The 24220-nt window shown below is 46.5% G+C and overlaps 1 pseudogene; it reads left to right on the plus strand.

Moving 5' to 3' along the window:
- Nucleotides 1-476: 476 nt before the first annotated feature.
- Nucleotides 477-23503, plus strand: LOC147993074 (uncharacterized; annotated as a pseudogene).
- The last annotated feature ends 717 nt before the right edge of the window (nt 23504-24220 follow it).

Consider the following 24220-nt stretch of genomic DNA (forward strand, 5'->3'; position numbering starts at 1 on the left):
ACACCCATTCCAAGTGAGGCCTAGTGGGTGGGTGCGCGTTTTGGTTGGGCTCGATCGCTCTCCTCCTCTCTTCGCCGGCGGTTCCATTATTGAATCAAGCGGCATTAAGCAAACTTAAACTATCTCCGTAGTAGGTGTCTTCTGGACGGGTTCAGCAGCTGTGCCGTATCGATGGATGCAAAACACAGAGCAAAGACTTCTCATACAGTTGACTCCGCCACCAAACACGTTATGTCTGAAAAAACTAACACTTTTTTTGTTGAACATTCTGAAAAAACTAACACTTGGGCGGCACATCAACAAACCACCCCACTTTGTTAAGTAATTTTGGAGACTAAACAGAGCCAATAATTCAAATGACGCAACCCAGCCAATAACACTATCATTAGAATAAGCCAAACAAAAAAAGAGTAATATAGACCGGATCAAGTTAGCAGGAGGGCCAGCCAAGCTACCACATGATGCGTACAACTGTTCACTACAGATATTCCCTCTTCCAAAATGAAGACATACAATGACTTGGGATAGAGCCATGGCCCCAAACTCCAACAATAAGTCACCATTGCGTACCTCAGTAGCATTTACCCCACCATTCTTCCTCCCCCGACCTTCGACACCCGCACCTTGAGAGCGCGACCGAGCACGAGCAGCGGCGGCCATGGCGGCGCTCGGCGGCATGCTTGATGCTGCCATCCTCAAGGTGGTGGGTGACCAGATTGGTTCTCTGATCGGAGGTCAGATCGCGCTGCAGATGAATTTGGACAAGGACCTCAAAAAGATGAAGATGGCGCTGGAGTCTGTCAAGGTAGTGCTCAAGGTCGCGGAGAGGCAGTCCATCACAGACGAACTGACGGGTCTTTGGCTGAAGCGGCTCAAGGACTTCTTGTATGAGATCTCTGACATGATTGATGAGTTCGAAGCAGACACACAGGCCATCGCCCAGCCGTCTGCGCGCAAGGTACACATTTGTGCAGTAAATTGACACAGTTCTTTAATTTGTGAGTATGCTACTCTTCTCTTTTTGAGAAACAAGTGCTTTACATCTGCTGCCTCTAGATGAGCTGAGCGGTAGCTTGCTTGGCTACAAAATGAGCTGCCATATAGGTATTCGAAAACAATTTGTAAATAATTAGTTAAACATACTGAGCTATTGAATCTGCTAGTAGATTGTTTGGCTTGATCTTGGCTCTATGATTGTGAACATCTTCGCCAACCCTTTTTTTGACAAATAACGGTTTTTATTGACTCAAAATGAAATATCAAGCAGATACAAACACAATGAGCACACACTCTGCCTCTTCATAGCTAGGATGCACACAGCTAATAAACATGCCTACATCTTTACAACACTTGGTAATCTGTTATCCAGTCTCCACAATAATAATTTGGGCACCAGATCCTTGGATGAACTAGACATGGTTTTGATAGGCCTCGGCCTTCGGGTCAGGCATCTGAAACATCTCCATACCATTTTGTTCTAGCTCCAGTTCTCAGCACATCATTAAAGGTGGTCTTAACCTTGGCCCTTACAGTCGGAGGTTCTTAGAAATAAGAGGATTTGCCTCTTATGTTTTAACAAAATTTTCTGTTGAGTGCTGGCCATTTTGTATTTTACTAACAAAGCAACTGTCTTGCAATTCTCCTTCAAAAAATATTTGGCGAACATGATCCCTTGTCTCACAATTGGCCCCAACATTACAATGGCCAATAGGATGAAGAACATGAGGGACGACCTGAAGGTCATAACAGATCAACACAAGGAATTCAAGTTAACAGACCACACTAATGCCAATGAGCCAAAGGTGACTGATATACGGGAAACATCATCAACCCTGGAGACAGAAATCACTGGGAGGACTGAGGAGAGAGATATAATATTGGCTTCTTTATCGGAGAGCATGACAAAGGATATCACAATCCTTCCTATATATGGCATTGGAGGCCTTGGCAAGACAACCTTGGCAAAAATGGTTTACAATAGTTCCCAATTCAATGAATACTCTCAAGTGTGGGTTTACGTGTCTCAGACATTTGATTTGATCAAAATTGGGAACTCTATAATATCACAACTATCAGAGAAAGATAAAGAGAGTGGGTACACTGGAAAGCAGATGATCCATAATTCCCTTGAAAAGCTCCTTGCCAACAAGAAGATTCTGATTGTTTTGGATGACCTGTGGGAAGACAACATATCTCAGTTGGAAGAACTGAAAGATATGTTAAAAGTTGGGGAGAGCAGTAAGGTGGTTGTTATAGCAACCACACGGGGTGAAGGTATTGCAAAGAAGATGTCTACCATCCAACCATACAAATTAGCACCCTTGACTGATGATATGTGTTGGTCTATTATAAATTTGAATCTAGAGGTGACAAAGAACAATTGGTGGAAATAGGCAAGGTCATTGCAATGAAGTGTGCGGGTGTGGCTTTAGCAGCTAAATCACTTGGACACACGCTGCAATCCATGAAATCTGGTCAATGGGAATCAGTGAGGGATAGTAATATCTGGTCTGCATCCTCTCTGGAAGATACATCTTCTACACAAGTGCGTGCATCTCTGAAATTAAGTTATAGTGTTATGCGATACATCTTCTACACAAGTGCGTGCATCTCTGAAATTAAGTTATAGTGTTATGCCTTCATATCTGAAGCTATGCTTTGCCTATTGTGCAATATTTCCAAAAGGTCACAAGATACTTAAAGATGATCTTATTCATCAGTGGGTTTCTCTTGGTTTCTCTACTCGGGAGCTTGGCGAGAGATACATTAATCAGCTTTTGGGCCTTTCTTTTCTTGACCATTTCAAGTCGTCATCGGTGAGTTATGCATACCTTTTATGATTTGTTTTCATTGTTCTTTTGGAACTGGTGTAAGGTAACTCAAGTATAGTTGTAAAGTACACAAACTGACAGATATTGAAATTATAATATAATTCTAAAATTGCTGAGAATGATTTGGAGTACATCACATAATCATTGCTTACAGTGAAGCTTTTCCAAATAACTTCTTGACAATATCTCAATGATTGATACACACAAATGCTAGAGGTTTGCCGCCCCCAATTCGCTCCCTCCCCCACTGCGCTTGTTTTCCCGCGGCTGGTCGCTGGATCCGGTTGAGTTTGGGACTGGTGTTGCAGATCGGGACCGGGGGAAACCCCTGGCCGGCTGGTTCGGCTCGGCATCGACGTCGGCCTTGGGCGACGTTTCCTTCTTGGAGGCGATGTCGTGGTCTCCTTCTCCCCACCTCCGTTCCCTTGTTGGCTTTTGATCGCTAGATCAATTCACCGGAGATCAAATCACCCAGGAGCTATGTACAGGCACGTACAAGCTAGCAAGCAAGCAGGCTGGCTGCTTGATGGATCCACAGTACACGCATGTTCTGAGCTAGCTTCAACTTGGCGGCCGGCGACTTTTACTACAACGCAACGGATCGTATCGAGCACGATGGAACTTGGCAAACTAAACGATGGATAGCCGCAGGCTCGTATCGAGCCTGTTATTTCTTTATTGCTTCCATGGTCTGATCAGATTACAAGGGGGGGTACATGTATATATACTGCTAAGCTATGTCTAACCCAAACCGACTCGGTACAGGTATCCTACATGGATACGCATACACGCACGGACACGGGATTAACTCTAACATTTACCCCCTAATCATGATGTCCTTACTTCCCACCTGGATCCCACACACGATTGCTCGTAGGCTTTACCCTTAGCATTGCCTTCGTCGTTTCTCGTAGCACTACAGGGATCGTCTTTGCTGTCGTCAGCTCGTCCGTAGCTTGACGCCAGCGCTCCTCCTTGGTCGCGTCTTCAACCTTCACCTGTTCTTCGGTGCTTGGCAGACTGTCTTTTGCATCCTTGAGGGGACATCTTTTGAACCCGAGTGAGACCAATCTTCGGTCTAATTTTGAGTTCCAAGCTCTTGGCGCTTGCTTCAGCCTGCAAAGTGCCTTCTTGAGCTTGTAAACTTTCCCTTCTTCTCCTTTCTTCTCGTAGCCGAGGGGTTGTTCTACGTACACTTCTTCTGTGAGATCGCCGTTGAGGAAAGCGGTTTTAACATCCATGTGATGAACCTTCCAATCCTTTTGTGCTGCCAAGGCTAGGAGCACCCTCACCGTTTCGAGTCGAGCAATCGGTGTAAACACCTCCTCATAGTCAACTCCTTGACGTTATACGTAGCCCTTTGCAACGAGTCTTGCCTTGTATTTCATAGTGGCACCCTTCGTGTCCTTCTTTAACTTGTAAACCCACTTCAAACCTATCGCCTTTTGCTTCGGAGGTCGGGTTACTAAAGTCCACGTGCCATTGCTCTCGATCGCCTTCATCTCCTCATCCATGGCGTGCATCCAACTTGAACTTTTGCTCGCCTCTACGAAGTTCGCCGGCTCCTCAAATCCAAGTAAACACAAATTGGAGTACTCAAGCGTAACTGGCTTTGCGTACTTGTAGACTTTCTTGAGGGTCTTGTAGCGACGAGGCCCGGAAGAATCCGTCGTGGCTTGCGAAGGAGGCGACACAAATTGTGTCGGCGTCGATGCACTTGAGGAAGACCGTTGAGTCTCGAGCGTAGTGGATGCCGGATCGTTGACATCCGCGTCGTTGACATCCGCGTCGTCGGCGTAGTCGTCGTGACCGTGACTTTCATCTTGATTGTCGTCGTCACTATGCGCCTCGTTGTCGATGTCATTGCCGAGATCTCTACCCGTGTCTTGCGCGTCGTTGTCGCTATCACCTTGCGACCCATGCACATCGTCATTGGTGTCGGCACCATGATGATCACTATCATTGTGGTCACCTTGGTTGGGCATCTTGCCAACCACCTGCACGTCTTCCCTTGCATCATCATCAGTTGGAAATTCAACTGTGAATACGTTACTGTTTGGAGCATCGTCGGCTGCTGCGCTCCAGTTCCACGCTTGGTTTTCTTCAAACACGACATCGCGTGAAATTCGTAGACGCTTGGTTCGTGGATCGTAGAAGTGGTATGCCTTGGTGCCGGAACTCCTCTCGTATCCGATGAACACCATCTTGGTGCTACGATCGGCAAGCTTGGAGAGATGTGGCTCCGCTGTCTTCACATGCGCCACGCACCCGAACGTCCGTAGATGAGACACATTCGGCTTACGTCCGTAAATTGCTTCATACGGAGTCTTGCCAATCACTGCCTTCGTTGGAGCCCGGTTGAGAAGATAGACCGCCGTCGAGACAGCTTCTCCCCAAAAAGTCCCCGGCAAGTTCTTGCTCTTGAGTAAACTTCTCGCCATGTCAACGACGGTTCGATTGCGTCTTTCAACAACCCCGTTCTGCTGTGGCGTATAAGGTGCCGTGAGGAACCTCTTTATGCCAATCTTCTCGCAGTAGTCGTTGAACTCGTTCGAAGCAAACTCTCCGCCGCGATCTGTCCGTAGAGCGCGAACCTTCAGCTTGTGTTCCATCTCCGTTGCAGCCTTCAGCTTCTTGAACGCTTCAAACGCCTCATCTTTAGATCGTAGGAGAACGACCCACATGTATCTCGAGTAGTCATCTACCACAAGGAAGAAATACTTCTTTCCTCCGTGAGTTGCTGGGGTGATAGGGCCACATAGATCACCATGGAGCAGCTCGAGTGCATCACTTGCACGATAGGTAGACTGAGCAGGGAACGGCCTGCGGTGCTGTTTTCCAACCAAGCACCCGTCACATACTCGATCAACATGGTCGATAAACGGCATCCCAGATACCATGTCCATCTTCGACATCTTCTTCAAGGCGTAGAAGTTAACGTGTCCAAATCTAGCATGCCATAACCACGAATCATCATCACTCTTGGCGAGCCAACACTCCGGTTGAGATTGATCAAGGTTGAGGATATAGAGCCTGTTCCGCGTGCGATTCACACGCGCTAGCACATTTCGGAGGTTGTCGAAGATCGTCATCACTCCGTTCTCAATATCCACCTTGCATCCATTCTCGTCAAGTTTCCCGACAGAGATGATGTTGTTGCGAAGCCGTGGGATGTAGTACACTCCGGTGAGTATGCGATGTTCTCCTGTTAGACCCTCGAAGAGGACAGAACCTTGCCCACAAATCTCCACATTTGAACCATCACCAAACTTGACCGAGCCTTGAACATCATATTCTAGCTCGAGGAACTTCTCCTTGCACCCCGTCATGTGGTTACTGGCACCCGTGTCGAGATACCATGACACGTTCTGGCTCCCGGATAACTTTGGTGTTACCTTTTTCTCATGAAGTAGCACCTTTCGGTTTGGTTTCACAACCGCTGTTTGGACGAGATCACAAACTTCGGCCATCAGAAGACCTGGACGTTCGTCTTCCTGCTTCGCCAAATTTTCCTTGATCTCCCGCTTGTTAGGCTCCGAACAATCCTTCGCAAACACTGGCAGAAAAAGGGCCTATAGTCCCGGTTCGTAAGGGCCTTTAGTCCCGGTTCCGGAACCGGGACTAAAGTGTCGGTACTAATACCTCCCCCCTTTAGTCCCGGTTCAATCCAGAACTGGGACTAAAGGCCCTCCACGTGGGCAGTGCGCAGAGCCCAGTCAGGAGACCCTTTGGTCCCGGTTGGTGGCACCAACCGGGACCAATAGGCATCCACGCGTCAGCACTTCTGTGGCTGGGGTTTTTGTTTTTTTTTGAAAGGGGGGGGGGTTGGGGGTTTTGCGGCGTTAATTTAGGTGTTTCATATATTGTGTTAGCTAGTTATAATTAATAGAGAGAAGTGTCCTCTCTTATGTCCGTGCTTGGTCGACGCTACGTACTATACATACGTATATAGAGAGGACTAGACACGCTAGCTAGCTAGTAAGCAAACGAAGGAAACAGAAGATCGTCATGAACATATATGCATATATACAGAGAGAAGTGATATCGACCACCTCTCCTTCTCCGAGAGATTGGTCGAACAACAAGTTTTCGTATATCTATCTGACACTACCGGCTACATATATACAATAATTATCTCTTACAAATATAATCATACGGACTCAGGGTCCACATAGAATTCTCCGTCTTCAGGGATCACGTGGTCAAGAAAGAATGCCGCCAATTCCTCTTGAATTGCTCGCATGCGAGCTGGTGCTAGGAGTTCATCCCGCTTCCGAAACATCTAATTTGAAGAAGGGGGTCAATACATATATATATATAAATGAATGAAACTCAACACAAATGATGGTAATAAAATAAAATTGTGAATGTTGTTATTTACGTACTTCATATTGTTCGTTAGAGTACCCGCCCCGCTCACAGGTCGTGTGGCGGATGGACTCGCAGATGTAGTATCCACAGAAATCATTCCCTTGTTCCTGCCACAACCATTTTACAAGAAATAGAGGTCAATCAAACTGATAAGCAAGAATGCTAAATGGTATTGATGAAACTAGCGCTTGAATCACTAGGAGATGCGCGGAACATGCTACTATAGTACTTACTTTCGGGTGTCTAAATTCCAGCTCCTTCGGCAGTCCCGGAACTGTTTTGGTGAATTTTCTCCAAACCCTGCCGGACAAAGAAAACAATTACTTGATATCAGGAAATGAACAAAGTTGCTGATATGGTGGATAATGATCGATTTAACTTACTTCTTGAGGATTTCAGTCATGTCCGCATACTCCTTGGGATCTTTTCGTTTAGAGTCCAAGACGGTTACTACTCCCTGCTCAAGCTTAATCTCTAGGAGAATATAGTGGTAACTGCACACACATGCATAACTCATCAATTACATTACTATAACCTTGACTAATATATAAGGGAAACCGAATACGCACAAGACAGTAACACTCACCTGAAGTTGTAAGGAAAGAGTATTATATCTTTGTTTTGATTTATTACGAACGATCGTAGCAAGCTGGCCTCGGTAGCTGCGGCATGAAGTTTAACCTGAGTTGCATCTATGAGATATGTGTTAATGAACCCAATATCACCGACTTGTCTTTTCTTCAATTCGACGATCTTCAATCTGCATAATATAGTGAGGATGATTATAAATACATGCAATGAAAGAGCTAAGCTATATAGAGAAACTTAATGACAGAAATAGTACTACTTACAGACAGTAGCAGGCGACCGTTGTTTTATCGAGGGCCAATTGATTGAAAAACTGATAGAACTCCTCAAATGGAACAGGCAACAGATCAATTCCAACGAGGTCATGCTCCGGTTTAACTCTCGCATACAAAGTACTCCTCCCCCCGAGTCTCTGCAGATTTTCAAGTACCAATCATGCAATCTTCGCATCATCGTTGATAGAGATCTTTCATCTTTGACGAGAGGCTTCCCGTACTCGTATCTTTGTATATGCACGTCCATGGGTTCATAATGTACTTCGTCGGGCAGGTAATATGCAAGATTGCTATAACCGGGCACCATCCTCGGATCATTATCGACGTTGTGGCTAGGCACCTTGAGCGGGGGGCACGATTGCTTCGCTTGTTCGCCGAGCTGGGCAATTTGTTTCCCAGCTCGTCGTTCTTTCAGCCTTTGATCACTGACAGTACTTCCTGACCGCTCCGCTTCGGCAAATTCTTTTCCAATAATGCGGTCATAGTTTCCTTTCGGCGGATCAGACTTCGGTGGTTTTGTCAGGGCAGCCAGAGTGCGCTTCACTTTCACCCGATCTACCTTATCCTCCGGAGGTGGATGTTTCTTTGCTTTCACCCCTTCAAAGAATTTCTTCACTTCTTCTCGCGCGATCTCGGCGTTCTCCTCCTGGGTCCTCTCGTATGGTAACTTCTCTGGAGTCTTCAGAGAAGGACCGAATCTGTATGTCCTCCCGCCTCTGGTTGTACTGCTAGACGCCGACCGAGCAGACGTAGCGGTTGTCTTCTTTACTTGCTTAAGCGGCGGAGGAGAAGGACTATGACGCGCCGGAGCAGCTGGAGCGGCGGCAGGTCTCTTCCGCCCTTGCTGACGAGGCAGAGAAGGAGGAGGCTGGCTGCTCGGGCGCGTCGGCGCAGGCGGAGAAGGAGGCGGAGTGCCGCCACGCGCCGGAGAAGGAGCCGGCCGAGGGCCCTGATCGTCACTCGCCGGAGGAGGAGGCGGTGGAGGCGGAGTGCCCTGACTCGCCGGAGGAGGAGGAGGAGGCGGAGGCGTCCAGTTCGAAAGGTTGATGAGCTCCTTCCGCCATAGGCATGGAGTCTTCAAAGCAGACCCCAGCCAAGTCTCCCCTTCACCGGTAGGGTGGTCAAGCTGGAGGTCCTCAAATCCCTCCGTTATCTCATCCACCATCACCCTAGCATATCCTTCTGGAATCGGCCGGCAGTGAAAAGTTGCGCCGGGTTCAGTAGGATAAACAGAGCCAACAGCCGCCTTGACCTTCAAATTCATCCATTGCGTCATAAGGTGGCAATTTTGAGACTCCGTGATAGCATCCACGGGATCGCTGGCAGGAGCCGTCAAGGCATGCTCTGGCTGAAGCAGCTCGGTGGAAGCCATGCTGCTTCTGCGCTGAGATGGCGGGGTAGCTTCGGGGGAGGCTTCGGCAGTACGTTTGCTGTGATTTGCTTCTCGTTCCTCTATCGCGTCCACCCTTGCTTGCAGCGCCTGCATTTGGGTCTGCTGCACTTTTTTCCTCCTCTCATGGGATTTGTAACCGCCTGCGTCCGGAAACCCAACCTTCCACGGAACGGAGCCTGGCGTGCCTCGTGTCCGTCCAGGGTGCTCAGGATTCCCGAGGGCCATTGTGAGCTCGTCGTTCTCTCTGTCTGGAAAGAACGTCCCTTCCTGCGCTGCTTCGATATACTGCTTAAGCTTACTGACTGTTATGTCCATTTGATCGTTCGTCCAAATGCACTTCCCTGTTTCAGGGTCCAGGGTTCCGCCAGCCCCGAAGAACCAAGTCCGGCAACGGTCTGGCCAGTTATTTGTCTCTGGTTCGATCCCTTTATGAACCAGATCATTCTCACTCTTGGACCACTTAGGCCGGGCTACGAGGTAGCCACCTGACCTCGTGCGATGGTGAAGCTTCTTCTTCGTAGCATTTTGCTTGTTTGTCGCCGACATCTTCTTACTCTTTTCTGATGTCTTGTGGGCCACAAATGCGGGCCAGTGATCTCTGATCTTCTCATATCTGCCCTTGAATTCTGGTGTCTCATTATTTTCGACAAACTTATTCAGCTCTTTCTTCCACCTCCTGAATAGTTCTGCCATCCTCTTCAGAGCAAAAGACTTGATTAATTTCTCTTTAACTGGGTTCTCTAGATTATCCTCAGGCGGTAGGGTGAAATTTGACTTCAGCTCAGTCCAAAGATCATTTTTCGGCATATCATTGACATAAGACACCTCAGGGTCTTCTGTAGCCGGCTTAAACCATTGCTGGATGCTTATCGGGATCTTGTCCCTAACCAGAACCCCGCACTGAGCAACAAATGCGCTCTTTGTCCGGAGGGGTTCAATAGGTTGGCCGTCGGGCGCGATTGCTATGATCTCAAACTTTTCATCCGAGCTCAACTTTTTCTTCGGGCCTCGTCTCTTTACCGAAGTTGTGCTCGATTCGGAGGGCTAGAAAAAAGAACAAAGACTTAATTAATATGTGTACATACCAAAACAATGAATGCATCAATCAGCTAGTTAGCATAGGCTTAACTAATATATATACCTGGCCGGACTCGGTTCGGTCACCGGAGCCGTCATCACGGTCTCCTTGCACCGGCATTGGGTCACCGGAGCCGTCCTCATGTTCTTCTTCTTGCACCGGCATTAGGTCACCGTAGCCAGCTTGTTCACCCTCTCCTTCCAGACCATCGGTTTCGTTGAGAAACAACGAGATGGCATCACTTCCTTCTGCGATTATGTCCCTCAACAACGCTTCTTTTGTTGCTTCGTCTAGGGCGGTGTCCATAGTTTCTACAAATATTTACAACATGGCAATTATTATTCAAACATGACAGATGGATATATTAGTGCCAAACGTAGAACTAGCTACCTAATCATAGTAAGCTATTGGGAGGGGGTATATATCGACAACGACGACACTACATCATGTCCGAGAGGATCGCCGAGGGGTCGGGAGGTTGCCTAGTGTCAAAGGATTCAACAAAACCATGTCTTCATCATTAGGCGAAAGTAACATGTGCATGATGGTACGAAGCTCTTCAAAGTTGTTCTGGAACGGAGTCCCAGATAGGATAATTCGCTTTTTGGTACAAAGTTCAGCAAGAGCCTTCCGAATATCGCTATTTGGAAGGCCTTTGCTGAATTCGTACCAAAAAGCGGATTATTCTATCCGGGACTCCATTCCAGAATAACTTTGCAGAACTTCGTACCAACATGCCCTGGTTACTTCCGGCTAATGATGAAGGCATGGATTTCTTCAATACTTTGACACTAGGAAACCTCTCTCTACTTCCGGCTAATAAGAAGAAGAAGAAGAAGAAGAAGAAGAAGAAGGAGAAAAGAAGAAAAAAAAAGAGGAGAAGAAGAAAGGATAGTGGAGAAGAAGAGAAAATAGAATATATATTCTATTTTCTCTTCTTCTCCACTAATATATATTCTATTTTCTCTTCTTCTCCACTATCCTTTCTTCTTCTCCTCTTCTTTTTCTTCTTTTTTCTTCTTCTTATTTATTTCTCCTCTTCTTTTCGGTAGAGGAAACCCTAAATAGCTAGCAAGTATCGTGGGTGTGAGATACATGTGGCCTTCGGTGTCGGACACTACATCCACGTCCCACAAGTGACGTGGGCGTCGAAGCCCACGCCACTTGTGGGATGTGGGTGTAGTGTCCGACACCGACGGTACATGTATCTCACACCGACGATACTTTCTATTTAGGGTTTCTCCTCTACCGCTCCTCGACCTCTCGACGACCCTCGTTCCCGATAAAATAAAGAGGAAGAAGAAGAAGAAAAAAGAAGAAAAGAAAGAATAGAGGAGAAGACTTCCTCTTCTTCCTCTCCTCTTCTTCTCCCTCTTCTTCCCCTTCTTTTTTCTTCTTCTTATTTATTTCTCCTCTTCTTCCTCTCCTCTTCTTCTTCTTATTTAGTTCTCTCGACCCCTCATCCCTCTCTCGACCCCTCGATGACCCTCGTCCCTAATAACATATTTTTTCTCCCCTCGACACCTCTCGACCTCTCGTCCCACTCTCGACCCCTCATCATCATCTATCACCCCCTCGTTTTCTTTAGCATATATCCATGAACAAAATAGAGGAGAAGATCGAAGAAAAAAAAGAAGCCTTCCTCTTCTTATTTTCCTTTTTCCACTCCTTCCTTTTCTTCTTCTTCTTCTTCCTTCTTCCTCTTTTCTTCCTTTTGCTTATTTTACTTTTTCCTCTACACTAACCTAAAATCGATATCTACTAATTAACAACCTAAATAAAAAAATGAATACATATATGAAAAAAACATCATATAAAAAAACATTTTTGACATATTTAGCATATTCTGATCCATAGTTCAAAATTTTCAAATTTCATTCAAATGAAATTTGAATCGGATTCAAATAACTTATTGAAAACCTATTCTAAACCTCTCCAAAAATTCTGAAATTTTGCCATCGCCTTTGTCTTGCATCAATACCTCACCACAATTTTTTTAAAAAAATTCCAAAAATGCCCAAAGCCATCTAGCATTTCATCAAACACCTTCTATATGGACAAAAAAATTCCTCCTGTTCCAAAAAATTTAGAAAAGTGGACAGCGCGTTGCTGCTGCTCCACTTCTCCTCTCCTCTACTTCTCCTCGGGCGCTCGGGGCCGGCGGAGCAGGGGCGGAGCAAGGGCGCAGGGGCGGAGCCGGGGCGCTCGGGCGGCGGCGACCATGGAGCAGGGGCGGAGCAAGGGCGCTCGGGCGCAAGAGTGGCACTCGAGAGGGGGGCTCACTTTGAGGGGGGCGGCGACGGCTGGAGTCCGGCGACAAGGACGGCGGGCTCGGGGCGGCACGCGGTGACGGGGACGGTAGCCGGGGCGGCGGGCGTCGGGCAAGGGGCCGGCGCGGGCGACGGCGAGGGCGGGACGGGGCGGTGCGCGTCGGGGCAGGGACGAGGGCGACGGCGACGGGGGCGGGCCGGGGCGGGGCGTGTCGCGGGCGACGGCGACGATGGGCGCGGGCGACGACGACGATGGGGGTGGGCGGTGTCGGGGCAGCCTGGCGGCGTCAGGGGCGGCAATTGCAAGATGAGAATGAAAAATTCCAAAGTGTGGCCTTATATAGAAGAGGCTTTAGTCTCGGTTCGTGGCAGCAACCGGGACTAAAGGTGGGCATTAGTCCCGGTTGGTGCCACGAACCGAGACCAATGGCCTCTTTTCGGCAGCCCAAAGGGCGGGAAGCGAAGCCCATTGGTCCCGGTTGGTGGCACCAACCGGGACTAAAGGGGGGTAATGGTCACGGCTGGTGCCACCAACTGGGACCAATGCCACCGTTAGTCCCGGTTGGTGCCACCAACCGGGACCAATACCCTTGTGCTGCCCCGCGCCCATAAGGTTAGTCCCACATCGCTAGTTGACAGCGCCCAACACCAGTTTATAAGCTCTGCTGCCTCCTCCCTCTCGAACTCCTCTGAACTGCAGGCCTATGGGCCTAATTTGACACTGCTTTGCCTGTGGGCCTATTGGGCCTTCTGCGGGCCTGAATCCTGGCCCATGTAGGGTTTCTAGTCGTATTCAGGCCGTGGAGGCCCAGTAGGTGGCATTTTTTTTTGGTTTTTTCTTTTTTATTTCTACATTTTTTTGGTTTTTTATTTTTTTATTTCTACTTAAAACCAAATACTTACAGTTTTTTAGTGATTTCTTTTTGCTTTTAGGTCACAAAAATTATAAACTTTCTGTTAGTGCCATTTGTTTTAAATTTTAAATAGTTTAAATTTGAATTTTTAAAAATTTGTGTGAATCACTAGTTTATGAATAACTTTACTATAAAATTAGAATTTTTTTTCTATTTATTTTTTATTTCTACTTAAAACTAAATACTTACAGTTTTTTAGTGATTTCTTTTTGCTTTTAGGTCACAAAAATTATAAACTTTCTGTTAGTGCCATTATCTTTAAATTTTAAATAGTTTAAATTTGAATTTTTAAAAATTTTTGTGAATCACTAGTTTATGAATAACTTTACTATAAAATTAGATTTTTTTCTTCTTTGCTATTTATTTTTTATTTATACTTACAATTAAATACTTATAGTTTGATTTTAGGTCACACAAATTATATTCTTTTTGCTATTGAAGAATATTATAGTTTTATTTTAGTTGATCATAACATAATATTTTAATTGATTGTTTTTATTTTCATAAAAGTTTTGTAGTTCATTTTGTTTGCTATTAATTCATTCTTTGAGCTAAATGACTCTGAAATTGGAAAGCATTTCAAAATGAACTCTGGAAAGGTTGAAAGTTGGCATGGTCTCATCATTTCACCCACATAGCATGTTCCAAAAAGTAGAGAGGGTTACGACAAAAACTTGATGCACTTCGTGTACAAAATGGACAATCACTTTCGAAGTATCAAAGTTTCAAACCATAAGACATGAAAGCATTTCAAATGAACTCTGAAAAAGTTGAAAGTTGGGATGGTATCATAATTTCACCCACATAGCATTTGCTTATTGCGGGAGAAAGTCTTCACTTTTTCTTCGCTTGTGTCATTTGCTTATTGCGCCGTAACCATGGATAATCTTCATTCTTTATCAGGATGCTTGGGTCAGCCTTGACATTGAAGGGAGGAATTTCATGAAACTTTTCATAATCTTCAGACATGTCTGTCTTGCCGTCCACTCCCAGGATGTCCCTTTTTCCTGAAAGAACTATGTGGCGCTTTGGCTCATCGTATGATGTATTCGCTTCCTTATCTTTTCTTTTTCTCGGTTTGGTAGACATGTCCTTCACATAGATAACCTGTGCCACATCATTGGCTAGGACGAACGGTTCGTCAGTGTACCCAAGATTTTTCAGATCCACTGTTGTCATTCCGTACTGTGGGTAGCTGTACCCCGCCGCCTAACAGATTGACCCATTTGCACTTAAACAAAGGGACCTTAAAATCAGGTCCGTAGTCAAGTTCCCATATGTCCACTATGTAACCATAATATGTGTCCTTTCCGCTCTCGGTTGCTGCATCAAAGCGGACACCGCTGTTTTGGTTGGTGCTCTTTTGATCTTGGGCGATCGTGTAAAATGTATTCCCATTTATCTCGTATCCTTTGTAAGTCAATACAGTCAAAGATGGTCCCCTGGACAACAAGTACAACTCATCACAAACAGTGTTGTCACCTCTGAGACGTGTTTCCAACCAACTGCTGAAAGTCCTGATGTGTTCACATGTAATCCAGTCGTCGCACTGCTCCGGGTGTTTGGAGCGCAGACTGTTCTTGTGTTCATCGACATACGGGGTCACCAAGGTAGAGTTCTGTAGAACTGTGTAGTGTGCTTGAGACCAAGAATATCCGTCCCTGCATATTATTGAGTCTCTTCCAAGAGTGCCTTTTCCAGTTAGTCTCCCCTCATACCGCGATTTAGGGAGACCTATCTTGTTAAGGCCAGGAATGAAGTCAACACAAAACCCGATAACATCCTCTGTTTGATGGCCCATGGAGATGCTTCCTTCTGGCCTAGCGCGGTTACGGACATATTTCTTTAGGACTCCCATGAACCTCTCAAAGGGGAACATATTGTGTAGAAATACGGGCCCCAGGATGACAATCTCGTCGACTAGATGAACTAGGACGTGCGTCATGATATTGAAGAAGGATGGTGGGAACACCAGCTCGAAACTGACAAGACATTGCGCCACATCACTCCTTAGCCTTGGTACGATTTCTGGATCGATCACCTTCTGAGAGATTGCATTGAGGAATGCACATAGCTTCACAATGGCTAATCGGACGTTTTCCGGTAGAAGCCCCCTCAATGCAACCGGAAGCAGTTGCGTCATAATCACGTGGCAGTCATGAGACTTTAGGTTCTGAAACTTTTTCTCTGACATATTTATTATTCCCTTTATATTCGACGAGAAGCCAGTCGTGACCTTCATACTGAGCAGGCATTCAAAGAAGATTTCTTTCTCTTCTTTTGTAAGAGCGTAGCTGGCAGGACCTTTATACTGCTTCGGAGGCATGCCGTCTTTTTCGTGCAAATGTTGCAGGTCCTCTCGTGCCTCAGGTGTATCTTTTGTCTTCCCATACACGCCCAAGAAGCCTAGTAGGTTCACGCAAAGGTTCTTCGTCACGTGCATCACGTCGATTGAGGAGCGGACCTCTAGGTCTTTTCAGTAGGGTAGGTCCCAAAATATAGATTTCTTCTTCCACATGGGTGCGTGTCCCTCAGCGTCATTCGGAACAGCTAGTCCACCGGGACCCTTTCCAAAGATTACGTAGTGTAAATCATTGACCATAGCAAGCACGTGATCACCGGTGCGCATGGCGGGCTTCTTCCGGTGATCTGCCTCGCCTTTGAAATGCTTGCCTTTCTTTCGACATTGATGGTTGGTCGGAAGAAATCGACGATGGCCCAGGTACACATTCTTCCTGCATTTGTCCAGGTATATACTTTCAGTGTCATCTAAACAGTGCGTGCATGCGTGGTATCCTTTGTTTGTCTGTCCTGAAAGGTTACTGAGAGCGGGCCAATCGTTGATGGTCACGAATAGCAACGCCTTAAGGTTAAATTCCTCATGTCTGTGCTCATCCCACGTACGTACACCGTTTCCATTCCACAGCTGTAAAAGTTCTTCAACTAATGGCCTTAGGTACACATCAATTTCGTTGCCGGGTTGCTTAGGGCCTTGGATGAGAACTGGCATCATAATGAACTTCCGCTTCATGCACATCCAAGGAGGAAGGTTATACATACATAGAGTCATGGGCCAGGTGCTGTGATTGCTGCTCTGCTCCCCGAAAGGATTAATGCCAACTGCGCTTAAAGAAAACCATACATTCCTTGGGTCCTTTGCAAACTCATCCCAGTACTTTCTCTCAATTTTTCTCCACTGCGACCCGTTAGCGGGTGCTCTCAACTTCCCATCTTTCTTTCGGTTCTCACTGTGCCATCGCATCAACTTGGCATGCTCTTCGTTTCTGAACAGATGTTTCAACCGTGGTATTATAGGAGCATACCACATCACCTTCGTAGGAACCCTCTTCCTGAGGGGCTCGCCGTCAACATCACCAGGGTCATCTCGTCTGATCTTATACCGCAACGCACCGCATACCGGGCATGCGTTCAGATCCTTGTATGCACCGCGGTAGAGGATGCAGTCATTAGGGCATGCATGTATCTTCTCCACCTCCAATCCTAGAGGGCATACGACCTTCTTTGCTGCGTATGTACTGTCGGGCAATTCGTTATCCTTTGGAAGCTTCTTCTTCAATATTTTCAGTAGCTTCTCAAATCCTTTGTCAGCCACAGCATTCTCTGCCTTCCACTGCAGCAATTCCAGTACGGTACCGAGCTTTGTGTTGCCATCTTCGCAATTGGGGTATAACCCTTTTTTGTGATCCTCTAACATGCGATCGAACTTCAGCTTCTCCTTTTGACTAATGCATTGCGTCCTTGCATCGACAATGACCCGTCGGAGATCATCATCATCGGGCACATCGTCTGGTTCCTCTTGATCTTCAGCAGCTTCACCCGTGGCAGCATCATTGGGCACATCGTCTGGTTCCTCTTGATCTTCACCAGCTCCCCCCGTTGCAGCATCACCGTATTCAGGGGGCACATAGTTGTCATCGTACTCTTCTTCTTCGCCGTCTTCCATCATAACCCCTATTTCTCCGTGCCTCGTCCAAACATTATAGTGTGGCATGAAACCCTTGTAAAGCAGGTGGGAGTGAAGGATTTTCTGGTTAGAGTAAGACCTCGTATTCCCACATTCAGTGCATGGACAACACATAAAACCATTCTGCTTGTTTGCCTCAGCCGCATCGAGAAACTCATGCACGCCCTTAATGTACTCGCGGGTGTGTCTGTCACCGTACATCCATTGCCGGTTCATCTGTGCGTGCATTATATAAAATTAAGTGTCCAAATTAATAGAAGTGTACAAATCTCGAGGAAAATGGAGCTTGAAGGTCGAGCTTCGGGAGGAGAAAGCTTAAGTAGTGTGGCTCGGGCATTCCATCGAACACCTCATGTGCATAGGAGGTGAGCTAGAGCACCACAAAGCCCTCTCCCCCTCGGCCAGAAAAAACAGAGCACTGTGCTCTGCCCTTGCGCGAGGGGGTATATATAGGCACCTCATTGGTCCCGGTTGGTGGCATGAACCGGGACTAAAGGGGAGCCTTTGGTCCCGGTTCAAGCCACCAACCGGGACCAATGGTGGTGGGCCAGGAGCGAGGCCCATTGGTCCCGGTTCGTCCCACCAACTGGGACCAAAAGGTCCAGACGAACCGGGACCAATGGCCCACGTGGCCCGGCCGGCCCCCTGGGCTCACGAACCGGGACCAATGCCCACATTGGTCCCGGTTCTAGACTAAACTGGGACTAATGGGCTGAGCCGGCCTGGACCATAGCCCTATTTTCTACTAGTGAAAGTGACCCATCTCGTTGCAGTTATAGCACTTGACCTCGGACATATCCAAGTTCCTTGGCTTTCGCTCTTTAGATCGGTCCGCCTTACCACGACCTTGTGGCTTGCCTTTTCCTTTGCCTTCTTCGGTTTGTCCACCGCGCTTTGCGTTGCTTGAGCCTTCACCAACGTTGCGCCTTCCTTTGCTACTTGGGAACTCCCAATCCGCGCGCAAGTACATGAGTTGGTCGCTACCTCCTCCTTTGCCTTTCCAACAGCCACGAGCATTCTCTTCCCATGTCCGCAAGCGTCCGATCGCCTCCGTTATGCTCATGTCGTCGATGTCGTAAAGCTGCTCGAGCGTGCCGATGATGTACGTGAATTTATCAGTCACCGAACTAAAAAAACTTCTCCACAATCTCGGTCTCCTCGAGCTTCGCAGCAAGCGCGCGGATCTCTTCCACCAAAGTAGTCAGATGCATGGCATAGTCATTCACCGATTCAGTTTCCTCCATCTGCAACTTGTGAAATTGGCGCTTCAGCACTTGTGCCCGAGCCTTCGTGACGCGATCTTCTCCGATCCTCATCTCTTTGAGTGTGTTCCACGCCTCTCTTGCTGTCTCGAACTCCGCCAATGTCATCAGCACGGAATCCGGCACAGACTGGGCTATGGCGGCCATGGCACCTTCGTCGCACTCCTGGTCGACGTCGTTGTCCGTTATGGCCTCCCACACTCGAAGGGTTCGGAGAATAATCTTCATCTTGACCGCCCACACGCCGTAGTTGGCGTCGGTGAGCATCGGGTACTGGATGGAGATGTTGCGATGCGCCTGAACGTTGGCGCCGCCCGTTCCGCCACCACTAGTCGCTGACTTGCCGCCCTTCTTCACCTTGTCGCCGTTTTTGTTCGCCTTGGAACCACCGTTGCCGGACTTGACCGACTCCTTGTCGATGTCCGTCATCGTAGATCGTAGATCGTCGAGGCTCTAGATACCAATTGTTGGCTTTTGATCGCTAGATCAATTCACCGGAGATCAAATCACCCAGGAGCTATGTACAGGCACGTACAAGCTAGCTAGCAAGCAAGCAGGCTGGCCGCTTGATGGATCCACAGTACACGCACGTTCTGAGCTAGCTTCAACTTGGCGGCCGGCGACTTTTACTACAACGCAATGGATCGTATCGAGCACGATGGAACTTGGCGAACTAAACGATGGATAGCCGCAGGCTCGTATCGAGCCTGTTATTTCTTTATTGCTTCGATGGTCTGATCAGATTACAAGGGGGGTACATGTATATATACTGCTAAGCTATGTCTAACCCAAACCGACTCGGTACAGGTATCCTACATGGATACGCATACACGCACGGACACGGGATTAACTCTAACATCCCTCTCCCGGGTGAAAACCCAAAATCCGGCAGGATTGGGCAGCGGCGGCGCCGTGTGTGTCGTTCCCTCCATGGAGGTGTTGCCTGGGGAGTGTGGATTCGGGTGTAGGGTTGCTGAAGGTGGGGTTTTTGGCCGGCAGCAAGTGCAGTGCCTCTCGCTGTCCCGCTGTCCGCCTCTCTGTTGTTGCTCGGCGACTTTCCTGCAGCCTTCAGACGTTCTTGGCGCGTGATGGTGTGGCCGGTCTGGTGTGTCCCAGCGGCATTTCTCCTATGTCTTTGGCGCCTGAGGGTTGCGGTCATCGGTTTATGCTAGTAGTGCCCTCTCTTATCTTAGTACCTCTTGTAACTAGCTCTCCAATGTGTTGTAAGTTCAGAGTGCCCCCTTGTATCTTTTGGGCTTTTCTTGTTGTTCGTTTTTGTGTCGTTTGTATGCTTGGAGATGTCCTAGCGTAGGTGGTGGTCGTCATTTGGCGTCATGGTGGCGTTGATGGCGGAGGAGCCTGCCAAGGTTGGCACCTCAATCTGCTTGGAGATGAACCAGTGGAAGATGGTGGAGACGACACCTGTGAGTGCGTCAGACCGGTTTATGCCCCAGACCCGGTATGTGGCTAGGCTGGGGATTCCGGCTTTCGATGTTAGGATTAGGTGAGTGGTCTGGGTAGTGGCCCAGCTAGCACCCCTTCATCATATGGATAGGAGTAGCGGCATATGTTGCCTAGATGGTGGATTCAGGCTTATTGTTGTAACACTTTGTAAGGTCCACAAGAATAATCAATAAAGTGGCCGTATGCATCTCCCAGATGCAGAGGTCGGGGGTCATCCTCCTTTTCTAAAAAAAAGTCTGACACTGGTGAATGATTTTGTTGCAGACTTTTGAGCTATATGATGAAGATGTTATATTGTTGACCATGCATGACCTGGTGCATGATTTAGCAAGTCTGTCATGGAGGATGAAATTATTTTTGTTGGCAATATCAATAATGCTGAAGGAAGCCGCTACCACTATGCATTGCTAGATGATTGTAGCAAGCCATTGGGATCAGACTTATCCAAGATAAGGGCATTGCGTTTTATGGGTTGTGACAAATATAAACTTCATGATGACGCATTTTCATCTGCCATGTCTTTGCGTGTCATGGACTTAAGTGAGTGCACCATACATAAGCTGGCATACTGTATTGGTGACCTGAAGCAATTAAGATATCTTAACACTCCAAGAGTCCAAGATGCAAAGATTCCAGACAGTATCACCAAGCTCTCAAAATTGATTTATCTGAATCTTCATGGATCTCCTACAATCTTAGCATTACCAGAGTCAATTGGAGAAATTGAGAGTCTAATGTATCTTGATTTGTCAAGTTGTTCGGGAATTACAAAACTACCAGAATCATTCAGGAGGCTACAAAAATTGGTTCATTTGGACTTATCAAATTGCTCGTCTGTGGAAGGAATATCAGTGTTCTTGGAGAGTCTCACAGATCTAGAGTATTTGAACTTATCATACTGCCCAAATATCGGAGATATACCAGAAGTTCTGGGCGGCCTATCCAAACTGCAGTATTTAAACTTATCAAACAGCTCATATCTTCAATGTGGTAAAGAAGCAGAATTTTTGGGTGCCCTCACAAAAATCGAGTATTTGAACTTATCTTCAAGGGAATGTGGACTCAAAAAGCTCCCTGAATCTTTGGGCGGATTCAGTCAACTCAAGTACTTAAACTTATCAGGTTGGTGAGATATGGAAAAATTGCCAAGATTATTTGGGAGTCTGAAGAATCTGCTCCATCTTGACTTATCACGTTGTTATGTGGTTGATGGTGTACATGAAGCTTTGGTTGGTTTTACCAGTCTGCAATATTTGAATTTAAAAGAAACACACGTCAGTTCCTTGCCAGATGATCTGACCAAGCTCCGGTATTTAAATCTATCTGAACTAAGAAACATACTAGTAGATTCCTGGGATGAACCGAACAAAGATGAATTCAGTTTTCGCTCCACGGAAATCTTGGACTGTCTCGTCAACCATATATGCAGAATTAATCTTTCAGATCTAGAGCATTTGGACTTGTCTAGAAATTATTGTATGGAAAAATTACCTGAAAATATTTGTAGCCTGACAAAACTGCACACATTGGACCTCTCGGGATGCAAATATTTGGAGAAAATACCTGGAGGTATATGTACAGTTGGTAGCTTGAAGTTTCTTTATTTAGATAATTGTTATTGTCTTGCTGAAATATCTCAACTCGGTAGCAGTGCAATATCGTTACCACACTTTGTGGTGCGTGCTGGTAATGATGGATCTAGCAGCAATCTTGTCCTGCTAAAGCCCACAGATCCTTTTCAGCTGGACATAAGTAAACTTGAAAATGTGAAGTCCGCAGGAGAGGCACATAGTATAAAATTAATGGAAAAGCAAAGCATTCGGGAGTTGAAACTGGAGTGGACTCAAGGTGGTGACAGATTTCTGGATGACAAAATGATGCTGGAAAAACTAGTGCCACCAAGGACATTGAGGAAGTTGGAGATAAGTGGTTATAACAGTGTCGTCTTTCCAGGCTGGGTAGTGGGCCAACTACCAAACCTGGACTCACTGGTTCTCGGAGATATGCCAAATCTGGAAGAGTGGGACGCTTCATACTCCACCGGTGAGGAGAAGGTGTTAAAAGGAGTAGAGATTGCCCCATGCTAAGGATGAAAGGGCCTCTACCTAAATCTAAAGAGTGGGAGATAAGATGCAGTGATAATGTGTTATCATCATGGGATGAGTGCATTGAGTCACACACCAGTGCTTCCTCAACTTCTCCAGTAACTACTATGGTGTCAGTTAGAGACTGCAAGGGGCCTCACCAATGGAGGTGGCTTCAACACTTCCCTGGACTCCCTTATTTGTCTATTGACAATTGTGGCGATCTAACCAGCTCACCAGAGATCATCCAACTACTATCCTCTTTGGAGGGACTATACCTAGAAGACGAACACATGGAAGAACTGCCAATATGGTTGGGTGAGCTCCCATCTCTAAAGAATCTGCATATACGGAATAGCAATGGTGTAAAGGAGTTGAATGAGAACATGAAGCAACTCACAAAGCTTGAATCACTGGAACTGTATTTTTGCAAAAGCATATCTGCAGTGCCACATTGGCTAGGCGAATTGACCTCTCTCAAGAAACTTTGGATACATAACAATGAAGACTTGAGGTCTTTGCCGGCAAGCATACAACAACTCACCAGCCTCCAGGAAATGGTAGTTATTAACTGCAATGCATTAGAACACGTGGTTGCTGAATCAGAGGAGGGAAAGGTGAAGCTCACTAACAACCAACAAAGGGAATCTGCCTTGCCCACCTCTCTAAAGAGTTTTCATCTGAGTGGATGTGATGGTATCAAGTCTTTCCCTGAGGGAATACATCAACTCACTAACCTACAGGACCTAACAATAAAGAGGTGCCCGGGACTAAAGCAATGGTGTGAATTAGAGAAGACCAAGACCTTTCTGGCTGGCATAGAAAAGAAGGTATGTGTCCTGCCAAGCCCTTTGTCATACTAATCTTATTCTGATATGCTTCATCTTTCGTTTTCATGGTATTCAGTCTTGCATTTCTTATTGGGTTGTTTCATGCATAAATGCAGAGATATCCATCTACTTGGATTTGCAATTTCCCTTTTGTTTAAAAGCGCCTTGTTTTGCAAAATATAATAATAGTGCAAAGACAAGTAGTCTAATTTCTAGAGTATGTCTACTGAAAGTGTACCGTTACCAATGTAAAGATGGACACAATAAGTGTCTTGGGAATTTGTTTGCAGTGCAGGCCAGTGCGTTACACTTTTCTTCTTGATCTGAACAAAACATCTTACTTGTGTATATTGAACCTGCACTTATCATTCATATCAACTAGAATTGAATCTAATCAAATAATTTCCACCATTCGTTTTACAGACGATTGTGTTCTAGACAGTGCATGCATATACTGCACAACCAGGTTGCAACCTGAATCAACCTACAAGATTTTGTTCTGGGTGATTTAAATTGTTGGAGTTGAAGAAGGACCTGAAATTACAAGCCATGGTCGTTTGCAAGACCTGCAGCATGTGACTTTGAAGCTGCAGGCCATCGCCTGTACTAGTGTTTTGTTCTACAGGTTCTCGAAACTCAATGTAGTCCTCTCCCCCACCCTTTCTACTTTGTGCTTAGTTTGCAGGTACATGTTCCCTGCTCCTTTCACCGCCTCTCTGTTTTTGTTTCTTTGACCAAACGGAAGATTGCAGTACTTGTAACGTCTGTGATTTCCATTTTTCGGTCCTGGTGAGCGTGGTGGGTACTTGCTTGCGTTGAGCATGCCTAACACTTGTAATCTGTTGCCAGTTTGTCTGTCAGCAAACTACTTTAGT

Source organism: Triticum urartu, chromosome 1A (genome assembly GCF_056163025.1).
Source record: "Triticum urartu cultivar PI428250 chromosome 1A, HENAU_Tu73, whole genome shotgun sequence".
In the NCBI taxonomy this organism is placed as follows: Eukaryota; Viridiplantae; Streptophyta; class Magnoliopsida; order Poales; family Poaceae; genus Triticum; species Triticum urartu.